This window comes from Phyllostomus hastatus, unplaced genomic scaffold (genome assembly GCF_019186645.2).
Source record: "Phyllostomus hastatus isolate PE091 unplaced genomic scaffold, TTU_PhHast_1.1 phas_contig_196, whole genome shotgun sequence".
Lineage (NCBI taxonomy): Eukaryota > Metazoa > Chordata > Mammalia > Chiroptera > Phyllostomidae > Phyllostomus > Phyllostomus hastatus.
Genome location: NW_025333709.1, coordinates 28006701 through 28017854, shown reverse-complemented (window position 1 = coordinate 28017854; position 11154 = coordinate 28006701). Strand labels below are relative to the sequence as shown.

The 11154-nt window shown below is 34.9% G+C and overlaps 1 non-coding gene across 1 annotated transcript; it reads right to left on the bottom strand.

Annotated features, from left to right (window-relative positions):
- Nucleotides 1-9871: 9871 nt before the first annotated feature.
- Nucleotides 9872-10084, bottom strand: LOC123815983. The gene has a single exon (XR_006785199.1). It is a non-coding gene; the product is annotated as a small nucleolar RNA U3 (small nucleolar RNA).
- Nucleotides 10085-11154: the final 1070 nt, after the last annotated feature.

Genomic DNA, 11154 nt, shown 5'->3' with positions numbered 1-11154 from the left:
TTATTCTTTACCCACTTAATTGTTTCCTTTAGGCTAAGTAGAAAAACCATCTTGTCTTTTCTCATGGGTGTTCTGTCCAAAACATCAACTGTTTGTATTTACACAGTAAGAGCATTCCACAATCCTGCGCATCTCATTACTATCCACCCTTCTTTGAAAACAGAAATCTAAACACAGTCACTTTCATTAACCTGCCCAGGAATGTGTTTGCCTGTAATGTTATTTCATAAATATCTCTGTATAGCTCTTTCTTTATCCATCCACATTTCTATCCATCCATCCATCCATTTTAATGAGCTTCTTTTTAATGCTAAAGATGTTAACCTCTTTCAAATTTTCTCATCTTTTGAAAAAATATTTTTAATTTTTTGCTGCTTATGCTGTTACAGTTGTTCCTGCTTTTTCTTCCTTTACCCATTCCTAAACCTCCCTCCCTCCCTTCCTCAGTCAGTCTTCATACTGTTGTCCAAGTCCACAGATCATGTATAAATGTTCTTTGGCTAATTCCTTCATCATCTTTCATCTAGTCCCCCCACTTTCTCTGACACCTGTCAGTCTGTTCCATGCATCTATGTTTCTTTTTCCATTTAATTTATTAGTTTATTGTGTTCATGAGATTCTACACACTCATCTTTGAAGATTGTCCAGTTTCTCACAGTACTATGATGTAATCTTCTTAATTCTTTTTTGTCTTTTAAAGAATTTCCCTATTTTAAATTTCTGACTCATAGTATATATAAAGACAGAGAAACCTGGCAGTAATAAATATTGAGAATTGTGTACTTAATATTAATTCTTCAAAAACCTGTTGCCCTGTAGATATTACACAAGCTAATGGCTGTATAGATTTGGATTAAGAGTATGGATTTTCAGAAGTGATGTTAGAAATGTTCATATTCTCAGTTTTTCAGTCTTGGTTTCTTCAGCAGAAAAGTTTTTAAATAAAAACCTTTATTTTGAATAATTATTCTAATGTTGAAGATAAAGCATTTAATCTTATCATCAAAGGAGGTATGCAGAAATTATAAAAATACACAGAAATATGTAAAAATACATGGATTAGTGCCACAGGCATTTTTTTTGTGTGCCTGGAACTATATATTTTATTTCCTTCCTTATTTTTTTTCCTTTGATTTGTTTTCCTTCTTTTTTCTCCTTTCCTTTCCTTTTCTTCCCTTCCTTTCCCTTTATTTTTTCCTTTCCTTCTTTCTTTTCTGCTTTTTAAGCTTAACATAAATTAGCACACCCTAACTTAAGAATCATTGTTCTGAATCACTATAGATTGCTTTTTAATAGCTATTCAGGAAATTGTAGTTGCTGTTATTACCAATGTGGTAACTGTAAAACTAATGAGAGGAAAGCTTACTAGAATGGGGACATGAAAATTAGTCAGGAAGGGAGAGTACAAGACTGAAATTCCCTTTAACAGTTCTTCAGCCTGGATCCTATTGCAAATTAAGAATGGGAAATACATTGTCTTTTAAAAAATATTTTCTGCTTAATTAATGCATCTTTCATTCATATAATGTTCTTTCAAAACTCCTTTATCTTTTCTCTCCATCCAAAATTAATAAGACCTTTCAACTTCCTTTAGATGAATTAAAAATGAATAGAATTTGCAAGGCAATATATACCATAGGCAATACCATATGGTCAAGGGATTGTTTAGATACTGGCCGAGGGATTGTTTGATGTTTAGACGTTATTAAACATTTCAGAGCTCAGTGTGGTCCTGGTCCCAGGAATCCTGCTGTTTGCAACTGTAGAGATGCCTATAGAATGGTATTCATTATTTAGCACCTAATTAAACCAATAGTAGTATGTTAGGGAATGAACAAAGCAGTCTAACCAAGACTAGAGAGGGTAAAAGAAATATCTTTGAGGGTTATTTTTCTTTCAATGGTTTCTAAAATACATTTATTTTACTAAGATACCAAGTCAACTGTTTGTATGGATTTAATGTTTAACACTGGTCAAAAGTATCCAAAAATCAATGAATAAAAGCAAAAATAGTCATATTTCTAATTCCTTTCAGTATATGAATTTTCTAAACTTTTATTTACTTGCTTACTTATCTAATCATCTATTTATTTATGTGTATATTTGCATAAATTCCACTTTTAATATCTGCTTTTTGAAAACCATGCAAAATATTATATTTCAAAGCAAGTTTCTGTATATGACACATCTTGTGTCCTACTTTTCATTTGCTCGGCATCACCTATGATCCTATTTGATCAGTGGTTAACAATTCGGAGCAGAATTCAATATATCTTATGTTATAAATGTCTAACTGCGAGCTAAAGTTGGTTCTCTCTTACCATAATCATGCATGGCTGAACATCAATGGCCCACTAATGCATGGTTATCATGTGTTTTTAGGCAATGGTCAACCATTATGGGGGTACGATAAGAACCAAAGAATAGATGTCTTCCCACTTCATTCCATTGTTAAAAAATTCTGAGTGTCATTCTCTAGGCTCTTCTACAGACCCAGGGAGGAACTGAGAGCTAGTTGCCCTCTTAGGGACTTCAGTCATGCACCCATATAGTGGCTTTCCTTCCTCCAGTGGTTGGTGCAAAGGCAGGTAGCAGGTAGTGCAGAGAACTCAAGCTAAAACTATTGGCCTATAAAGTAGCCCTGGAAACACATCCTGAGGCTGAAACTCTACAAATAAAATGCTTATTGGAAAGACAGAAACAAGGATGCCGTTTCTGGTGGTCAGCAGAGTGGTGACAATACTTGCATGCAGTTGTGTCACAATCACAAAGCTCACACAGGTGTTGATGTGAAACAAGGTTCATGGGGAAGATGAAGCTGATACAGATCTGGACTATGAGATAACTAAGGCACTGGGATGTTATTTAAAGATGTATGAAATGAGCTGGCTTTTGTTAACTACTTTGAGAAGTTTTGGGAAAAGATGATAGGCTTGGATCAGTTAAATATTAACCAAAATCACTCAGAAGGCCTTCAGGGTAATTTTAAAGATACCCTCAAGTCTTGAAGCTAGGGTACAGTGTGTGCTGAAAATGAGACCCAGGATTTTCATTATAAATGTGGCAGAGCTACAAAGGTGACTTCTTTTGCAGCATCAATGGATTTCCAAGCGAAAGTCCCAGTTTTAATAAAAAATCACTGGAAATCTGAGATCTGAGTTAGGAAAACTTGTTTGAATGATCCCCCAAAGTCCGGCACCACATTTTCCTGTGAGCAACATTGACAGGCAGAAGAATCCCCCACCCTGGCTGGGTGATTACAACCTCCGCTCCTGTGGGGACCCTGCAAAGACACCACTCGAGGCAGATGTTTTGCGAGATAACATTGGTCCCCCTCTGAACCTTCTCCTGATTTCTCTCCTTACAGCTTTGAGAAACTTAAATGGAGACATAGAACACAGGCTTTGATCCAGTAGAAAATAGTAGTTACTGTAAAACAATTGAAAGTATTATGTGTTTGCATGTGTGTGTATGCAGGAACTGAAGGAACACATATAAATGTGGAATCCAGATAGGAGCACAGGATATAAAGCTGAACAGAAGAGAGTTTATTAATATGAAAGCACTTGCCCATGTGTTAAAGATTAACCTTCTGGCAAGCGTATCTAGAACTTCTCCTGATACACTGCTCGAGTGGATTATTGAAGTTGGGATGCAAAATTTGCCAAGAGTTAGTAAGGTGAGAGTGATCACAAGATGTTTGGAGGTCACAAGACCCCCAAAGGAGAAAACGAAGACAAAGGGAGAGATCCTGACAAAAAGTGTTGCTAATCCTGTCTCAGACTATCCACTGCAGTTTGGGATTGAGAGTAGGAAAATTACCATTAAACTGGGCTCCATATCTTCAATGGGAGATGGAAGTATTTTGGAATAAATGGCCGAGGCTTGCTGTCAATTAAACATCAAAAGTGATATATTTTAATGGTCAGAAGTTGTAAATAATATGATAATGAACAGGGAATGGATACCCCAATTACAAATAGCAACTACATCTGTGAAATGAAAAAAAATGGGATGTAACTATATCTGTAATTTTTGTTTTATAAAGATCTAATGTAAAATTTTTGGATTGCTATTATGTGTATATTCTCAATGACAGATGCATAGGTTTTATCTATGCAACTTACTGTACATATGTGTATACATTAAATATTTTATTTGTTTTTAGAGAGAGGGGAAGGTAGGGAGAAAGAGAGGGAGAGAAAGATCAATGTGTGGTTGCCTCTCATGTGCCCCACTGGGAGCCTGGCCCAAAACCCAGGCATGTGCCCTGACTGGGAATTGAACCAGTGACCCTTTGGTTCACAGGCTAGCACTGAATCCACTGAGCCACACCAGCCAGGGCTACTTTATGTATATTTGAAACATCCTTGTTAGATTATTATTATAAATAGTTGTGTTGATCAAGCTAGGTTAGGCTATTCTAAAATAAAATACAACCTAAATATCTTTTTTTATTTTTAATTATATTATTTATTTATGTTTAGACAGAGGGAAAGAGAGGAAGAAAGAAGAGAGAAACATTGATATGAGAGAATAGCAAAGATTAGTAACCTTTCATATGCTCCCTGACTGGGGGCCAAACCTGCAGCCTAGGCATGTGCCCTGACCAAGAATCGAACCAGTAACCCTTCAGTTTGCAGATGACACCTAACCAACTAAGTCATGCCAGTCAGGACCAACCTAAATATTTTAAGACTCACTGTAGATCATAGAGGGGCTGTGTTCAAGTAGTTCCTCATATATCCAGATTTCTGAGGCTCTATTTTGACACATGCTCTCGTGATTATAAATGCAGGTGAAAGATCATACTGTGTATCATAAGTTAGCTTTGTAAACATTTTGTTGGTTAAAGCAGAGTACATGGCTGTTTGATTTCAATAGATAAAAATGCATAATGTTTGTCAGCTAGGGAAGGAATTACTGTAAGAATGTTGTGTATAGTCATGTTATATATATATGTTTAATTTTCAAAGTAGAGTTAAGGACAAAGCTGGAAAAAAGCTTGAAAAAAACAGTTTTGATTTTCTTTTGCAAGCAAACTCCAGCAAGTTTGGAGGTCTGACATAGGGTGAGTTATATAGCAGTATGACATGACATGCATTTCACCTTTTATTATCTGTGCTTTTTGGGTTTTAAGAAATGAAAATAGATATGTTTCTTTATTTTCATCAATTGTTTAAAAGTTTCTAACACATTTTGTTTTAATTCATGAAGAATTGATTTTTGTAAAGAATATGGGTAAGAATCTACTTTCTCCTGTGTTACATATGGAAAGTTGATGATCGCAGAAGAATGTTGTTTCCCACGAGTTCTCAAAACATTTGTGTTCTCTAAGAATGCCCAACACAAATCTGTTCCTCTGTCTTCTGTTCTGTTGAGTTTGTCATGTTATTGGTTTATAAATTTCCTTTAAATTATTTTAAAATGCAACTTTCATAAAAGTTTTTTTAAATTGAATCAATTGAGGTTACATTGGTTAATAAAATTACATAGGTTTCAAGTATACAATTCTATGTTTTATAAAGTGTTGCAATTAGTGAACATAGTACTTCTTTTCATTTTCAGGTTTTTATGTATGTCTTTAAATTAAATATTATGATTAAATAATGTTTTCTTTGAAAATCCAGCATGCATATTGCTAGTATTATTTTTAGATTAATTACTGACTTGAATGTTTTTATGTCTCTTTTTTTCTGTTGCACTTTCTACTGGACATTGTTAACGTTTTGGTATGTTATTGAACATATTTATCAGCACACCATACTTGTACTACTATCATGCTATTTTTGTCCTAAAATTTAGATTTACTTCACCTAAAAAATCTGATGTAAAGGTTTTTTCTTTTTTCAAAAAGCTTTGGCTTACTCTTTTTATGACACATTATAAATTATTTATGAAATGCCACACATACCTTATGCTACTTCCTACCAACTTCCATGCCATGTTTACGCAAAAATTAATAATCTTACCTCTTCTAACTTTTGTTAGATGATTCATTCACATAAGACCCTTCATGTTCAGTCTCATGCTATATAAGGAACTAACTGTTGATTGGATTCATGGGATAGAAATAGATATCACAGGAAAACTTTTATTAAAATACCCATAAAATATGAGAGAGTACTAATATTGAATTTTAACACACACACACACACATACACCCATATGCACAAACACTTAAATTGGGTGACAGAATAGTACAATATGGCATACTACAAGAAACTATAAGAATAAGAGAAAATACAATGCAACATGCTTTGGGTGGTTTTCTGTGTTCCACTGAATTAGCTTCTTTGCAAACATGTTATTGAACTCAGAACAAACACCTTTATGATAGACTTTAAGATTCATAAACATAGTTTTTAATATCTGCTATTATGTTATTATTTCAGAACTCTCTACAGGATAAAATTATATGCAGCTGCACACATTTAATTAAGAAAAATAAATCTTGTACATGAGGGTTCTTGATGTTCTGCAGCAGGACTTTTTTCTGCAGAGAAAACTAATGGGTAAAATGTATACAATTAGTTGCTGAGGAATAGTGTGTAAAATTTTTTCTTAGACAACATTTTAATGCAATGAAAGAAAATGTGTTCATTTAGAATTGTTTTCTGAAAATGACAAGACATTAAAATAGTTCAGTTATTCAATATGAAAGGAAAAATATTGTATTTGAAATTATAAGAATTACCTTAAACTGTGGTGACTAACTAACCTCCATGGTCCTGTTACTTAACCATACTGGATTTCAATCTCCTAAGCTCTCTAGCAGGAAAAATGGTATTACTTATTTATTTATTTAAAATATTTGAACTGAAGAGTAAATGAACTGGTGTATATTGATATTTTAAACAGCACTCTATTTGGTATCACAATATGATAGTTATCATTCAAAATATGTATTATCCACTAAACAGAATTTATATTTTTAAGCATGATGAAATCACACTGAATTGATCTAAACCTAGTAAAAGGAGAATAAGTAGCTTCTAGTTAAAGATGACAGATTGAACACATACATATAATTTTGCCCCCCTCTTGAACACTAAAAAGAATTTCAAAGAAAAGCTAAAAGATAACCAAACAGGAACAACATAACAAGCATATTTGTGAAGCTGGAAGTAAATATCATAGATTTGAATTGCTGATTTGCTAAGTCCCTGGAAGTCAAATCGTTAGCTGTCAGTCAAAAAATCCTAGGCTTGCATGACCTATAATTCATAATCTTCTACAGGTAAAGGTAAGCTAAAATAGAGAAGAGAGGTTAAAAGATGACCTAGAAATAGTTAGATATCTAATGTACCAGCACTCTGGTACTCTGGTACTGAGAAAGGCAAGAACTTTATTCTCTGTAAAGATCAACAGTTGATGTCTCTCAATTAAAAGACATTATTGGTAGTTGAGACCATGATTTTGAATGGAAATAACTAAGCCTCTAACTATTGAATGCAGAGACTCTCAGATATCTGTTGCTTACCTATCAGATCTCTGACCACCAGGAAAGAGATGGGCACAGTGCCTTTTGAAGAAACCAAGAAGACTTCAGAAAACATGGTGTCATTGGTTGAACTGTGTCCGCCATACAGGTTGAAATCATAACCCTTGGTACCACTTTATTTGAAACCAGGTCTTTGAAGATGCAGTCCTATTAAGATAAAGTCATACTGGATTAGAGTTGGCCCTAAATCCAAAGATTAGTATATTTATAAAAAGGCCAAATGAGACCCAGGCATGTGTGACTTGATTGGTTGGAGCAGTGTACTGTAAACAAAAGCTTGCATGGTTGTAGCGGTTAGTAATAACCAAGACTACAGAATTATTACAGGTGGCTGAAGCCAGGCAGACAAAAGCATCTTTGGAACAAGGAACTTGAGGGCAGAGCATTTAAAAAGTCATCTTTCTGATATTGAATTGAAAAAAATGTTTATCTCAATAATCTGTAGGTGGCTCAGGAAATAGCCACAAGACATGGTTAGCATGCTATTGATAAAAAGCCAATCTGTATCTTTCTAGAAAAGGGAGGAAGGATAACCTAGGGTCAAGACCAAGGAGAAGGAAGACGCTGGTCCTAAATACAGGCCTGATGCTAGGGAGGACGTGGAAAAGGAAAAATCTCTGCTTGGAGACAGTTACAAGACAAGCAATATCTTCAGGTAGAGATTGCTAGATTTTAATATAATAGTGGTCAATATAAATCTTTAAAAGGATGACACAGTGTTTGGTATTTTCAAATAAGATGCTGTAACCCCATTAATTTTTGCCGCTTTTAAAAATAACTTTGCACACAATAAATTCTAGGCAGCCACTATGTTGGTAGAGCATTGGGGTCTGCAGGAAGAAAAACTAAGTATGATTTTCATTATTTTATATGACAAAGGTGTGGCTTGGACAGATTGGCTTCATGTCATTGTGACATTGTGCTCTGGAGAATGATGCTTTCGAGTTTGAAGTTTTTATTTATTTATTTTTAGAGAGGGAAGGAAGGGAGAGAGAGAGAGAGAGAGAGAGAGAGAGAGAGAGAGAGAGAGAGAGAGAGAGAGAGAGAGAGAGAGAGAGAGAGGGAGAAACATCAATGTGCGGTTGCTGGGGGCCATGGCCTGCTACCCAGGCATGTACCCTGACTGGGAATCGAACCTACGATGCTTTGGTTTGCAGCCCGCGCTCAATCCACTGAGCTACACCAGCCAGGGCTGTGAGTTTGAAGTTTTAAAGGTGCATCTGTATATCTCCCAGAACCAAGTTCTTTGGATAGCTCTTTAGAAATCCTAATATGTGGTAGACCTAAAAGGGGAATTTTCTTATTTGGGTTATGGGTTCGATAGGGTGGGACAAAAGCATCTCTTAAAAGTGACTTTCCAATTCTAATTCTAAGGCAGTCACATGGCCTAACGATAGCAGTGAGATTGGTGCATAATGAGGCTGTTCTTTTGCAGGGACAGGACTGAATATTTGGAGGCTAAAACACTCTGCATCCCCCAGTGAGATATTTTAGAATACTTAACACAGTTAATAAGAAAGTCCTCATAAAACTCAAGGTTCTGTGAGGTAAACTGCAGCAATGACTTCAAAACTTCCTCTGAAGCAGTGTTAGTCGTCAAAAGCAAGTGCCAAATTATAGAAACAAGCCAAATACCTCATGGAGAAAAAGAAGAAAATATTAATTGGAAAAAATTCTTGATCTGAATGGGAGAAATTTAGAACTCATGGGACATAGAGATACTGAGGCATAATTCTATTTTCTCCAAATTTCTTTGCATACTTTATTTGCTTTTCCCTTTTCTCCCTTGGCTTAGTCTCAGTTACCATTTTATAATACTTCTATGATATATCTTAAGTTGTTTTAAGACAGGATAAACAAATAAATAAATATTATGTACTGTACTTAATTAAAATAAAAATACAGTGTTATAAGTATAAATGCAATACACTTGAAAAGAGTAAGTGTATGAAAAAGTTTCTTGGTCCTTCTGAGGTATATAGCATTTTTTCTTTTTACTGAATTTATTGGGTGACACTGGTTAACAAAATTATAGAGGTTACAGGTGCACAGTTCTGCAACACATCATCTGTACACTGTATTGTGTGTTCACCACTCTTAGTCAAATTTCTGAGGTATAGTTTTATGTTTGTTTATTTTTACTCAGGGCAGAATTTGGTCATTCCAAATATTATACCCAATGTGCCTATAAAAGTATGACTCTAGAAACCAAAGAAGAGATGTCTTCTTTATCCTGCATGTATGTCTAAATTTTGGTAAACAATTACAATGCAACATGCAATGAAATTATATTTCTATTCTTCCACTTACATTTGTCTCACCAGGCACCTAAGGACCTGAGCCAAAAATGGGGAGTTATTTTTTTTCCCCACTCAGACAATGTTCTCTTCCTCTTACTCTCTCCAAGGAGAGAGAAAACGATCATTAGTGGCAAATGGCAGTTACCAAAGCAACACCAAGAGCAGGCTTCACGCTTCGGAGAAAACACTCCATCTCCTCCTAGTGGTTTCGGGTGCTCTACACATTCAGAAAAATTTCTCTAGTAACAAACTATAGAAATGACCCTGCAAGTATAGTCTTCATTCTTATTCTGAAATACATCTCAACGAGGTAAAATGATCCACAACTACTACTGATGTATCTTATCTTACAAAGGTTTCAATCCCTTTGCAACCCACTTCTAATGGCTGAATTTCAAACTCTCACCTGCATCGTGAGAAGTGCCCCTTACCTGCTTTTTCTGTCTCCAGTCTTGTTCTTTTGCCTCCAGCAGGTATCCTGCTGAGACAGTATTATAAAATGCAAGTCAATGCTTTTTTAAAGCATGCTTTCTGTTTTTAAAATGCTATGCCAAATGGTTTTTGATTTGACCTTTATTATATTTACACTTTATATTAATGTCTGTGTTTTTTATAAATCTCACTGGCCTCAACTTACCCTATTCCCAGAACGTCCTTTCCCTGTTATCCTCACCTTCTAGTACATCAGCCTCACCAGTCTAATTCAGGTTTTGTATTTCAACTTGGCATCCTCACCAGAAAGCTGTATATATTTGAGTAAATAGGTTAGCAAAAAACATCTTTGGTACCATGTCATGAACAAAATAAAATTATCAATCTATCTTTACTACAGAAATCTTAAAAGCCAGTCCTTTTATAGAAAGCTTTCATGAAGAAAGAATAAAATGGCTAAGGTGGGAAGCAGTAGGTGTACATAAGATTCAAACCTTAAAGCTGCATGTTGGCTGTGGGAATCTGGACAGAGAGCTGACAACACATGCTATGGAAAAGTTTTCATATCTGTACATAGTGACTTTTGGTATGAAAGTGACATCAAATAGAGACTTATAATCACATTTCAGCAACTACAAAATGTATCCAGTGAGTTGTCTCATTTTACATCTATAGTCATCCTATTTTATTTGTGAATATGTATTTAAATATAAAACAACCAAAATGTTGATTCTCTGTGTGAGAGTAGAAATAGTCTTCCAATGTTGTTTTTAATTACTTTATCAAATTTCAGCCAACTGTGCTTTCTTTTTTCTTTTAATTGTTCCTTTAAAGTGACAGTGATCAAAATGTATATTTTGAAGAGAATTTCCAGTGTACTTCTTAGTTTGAGTTAATAACAGAAACAATTTAATGAGT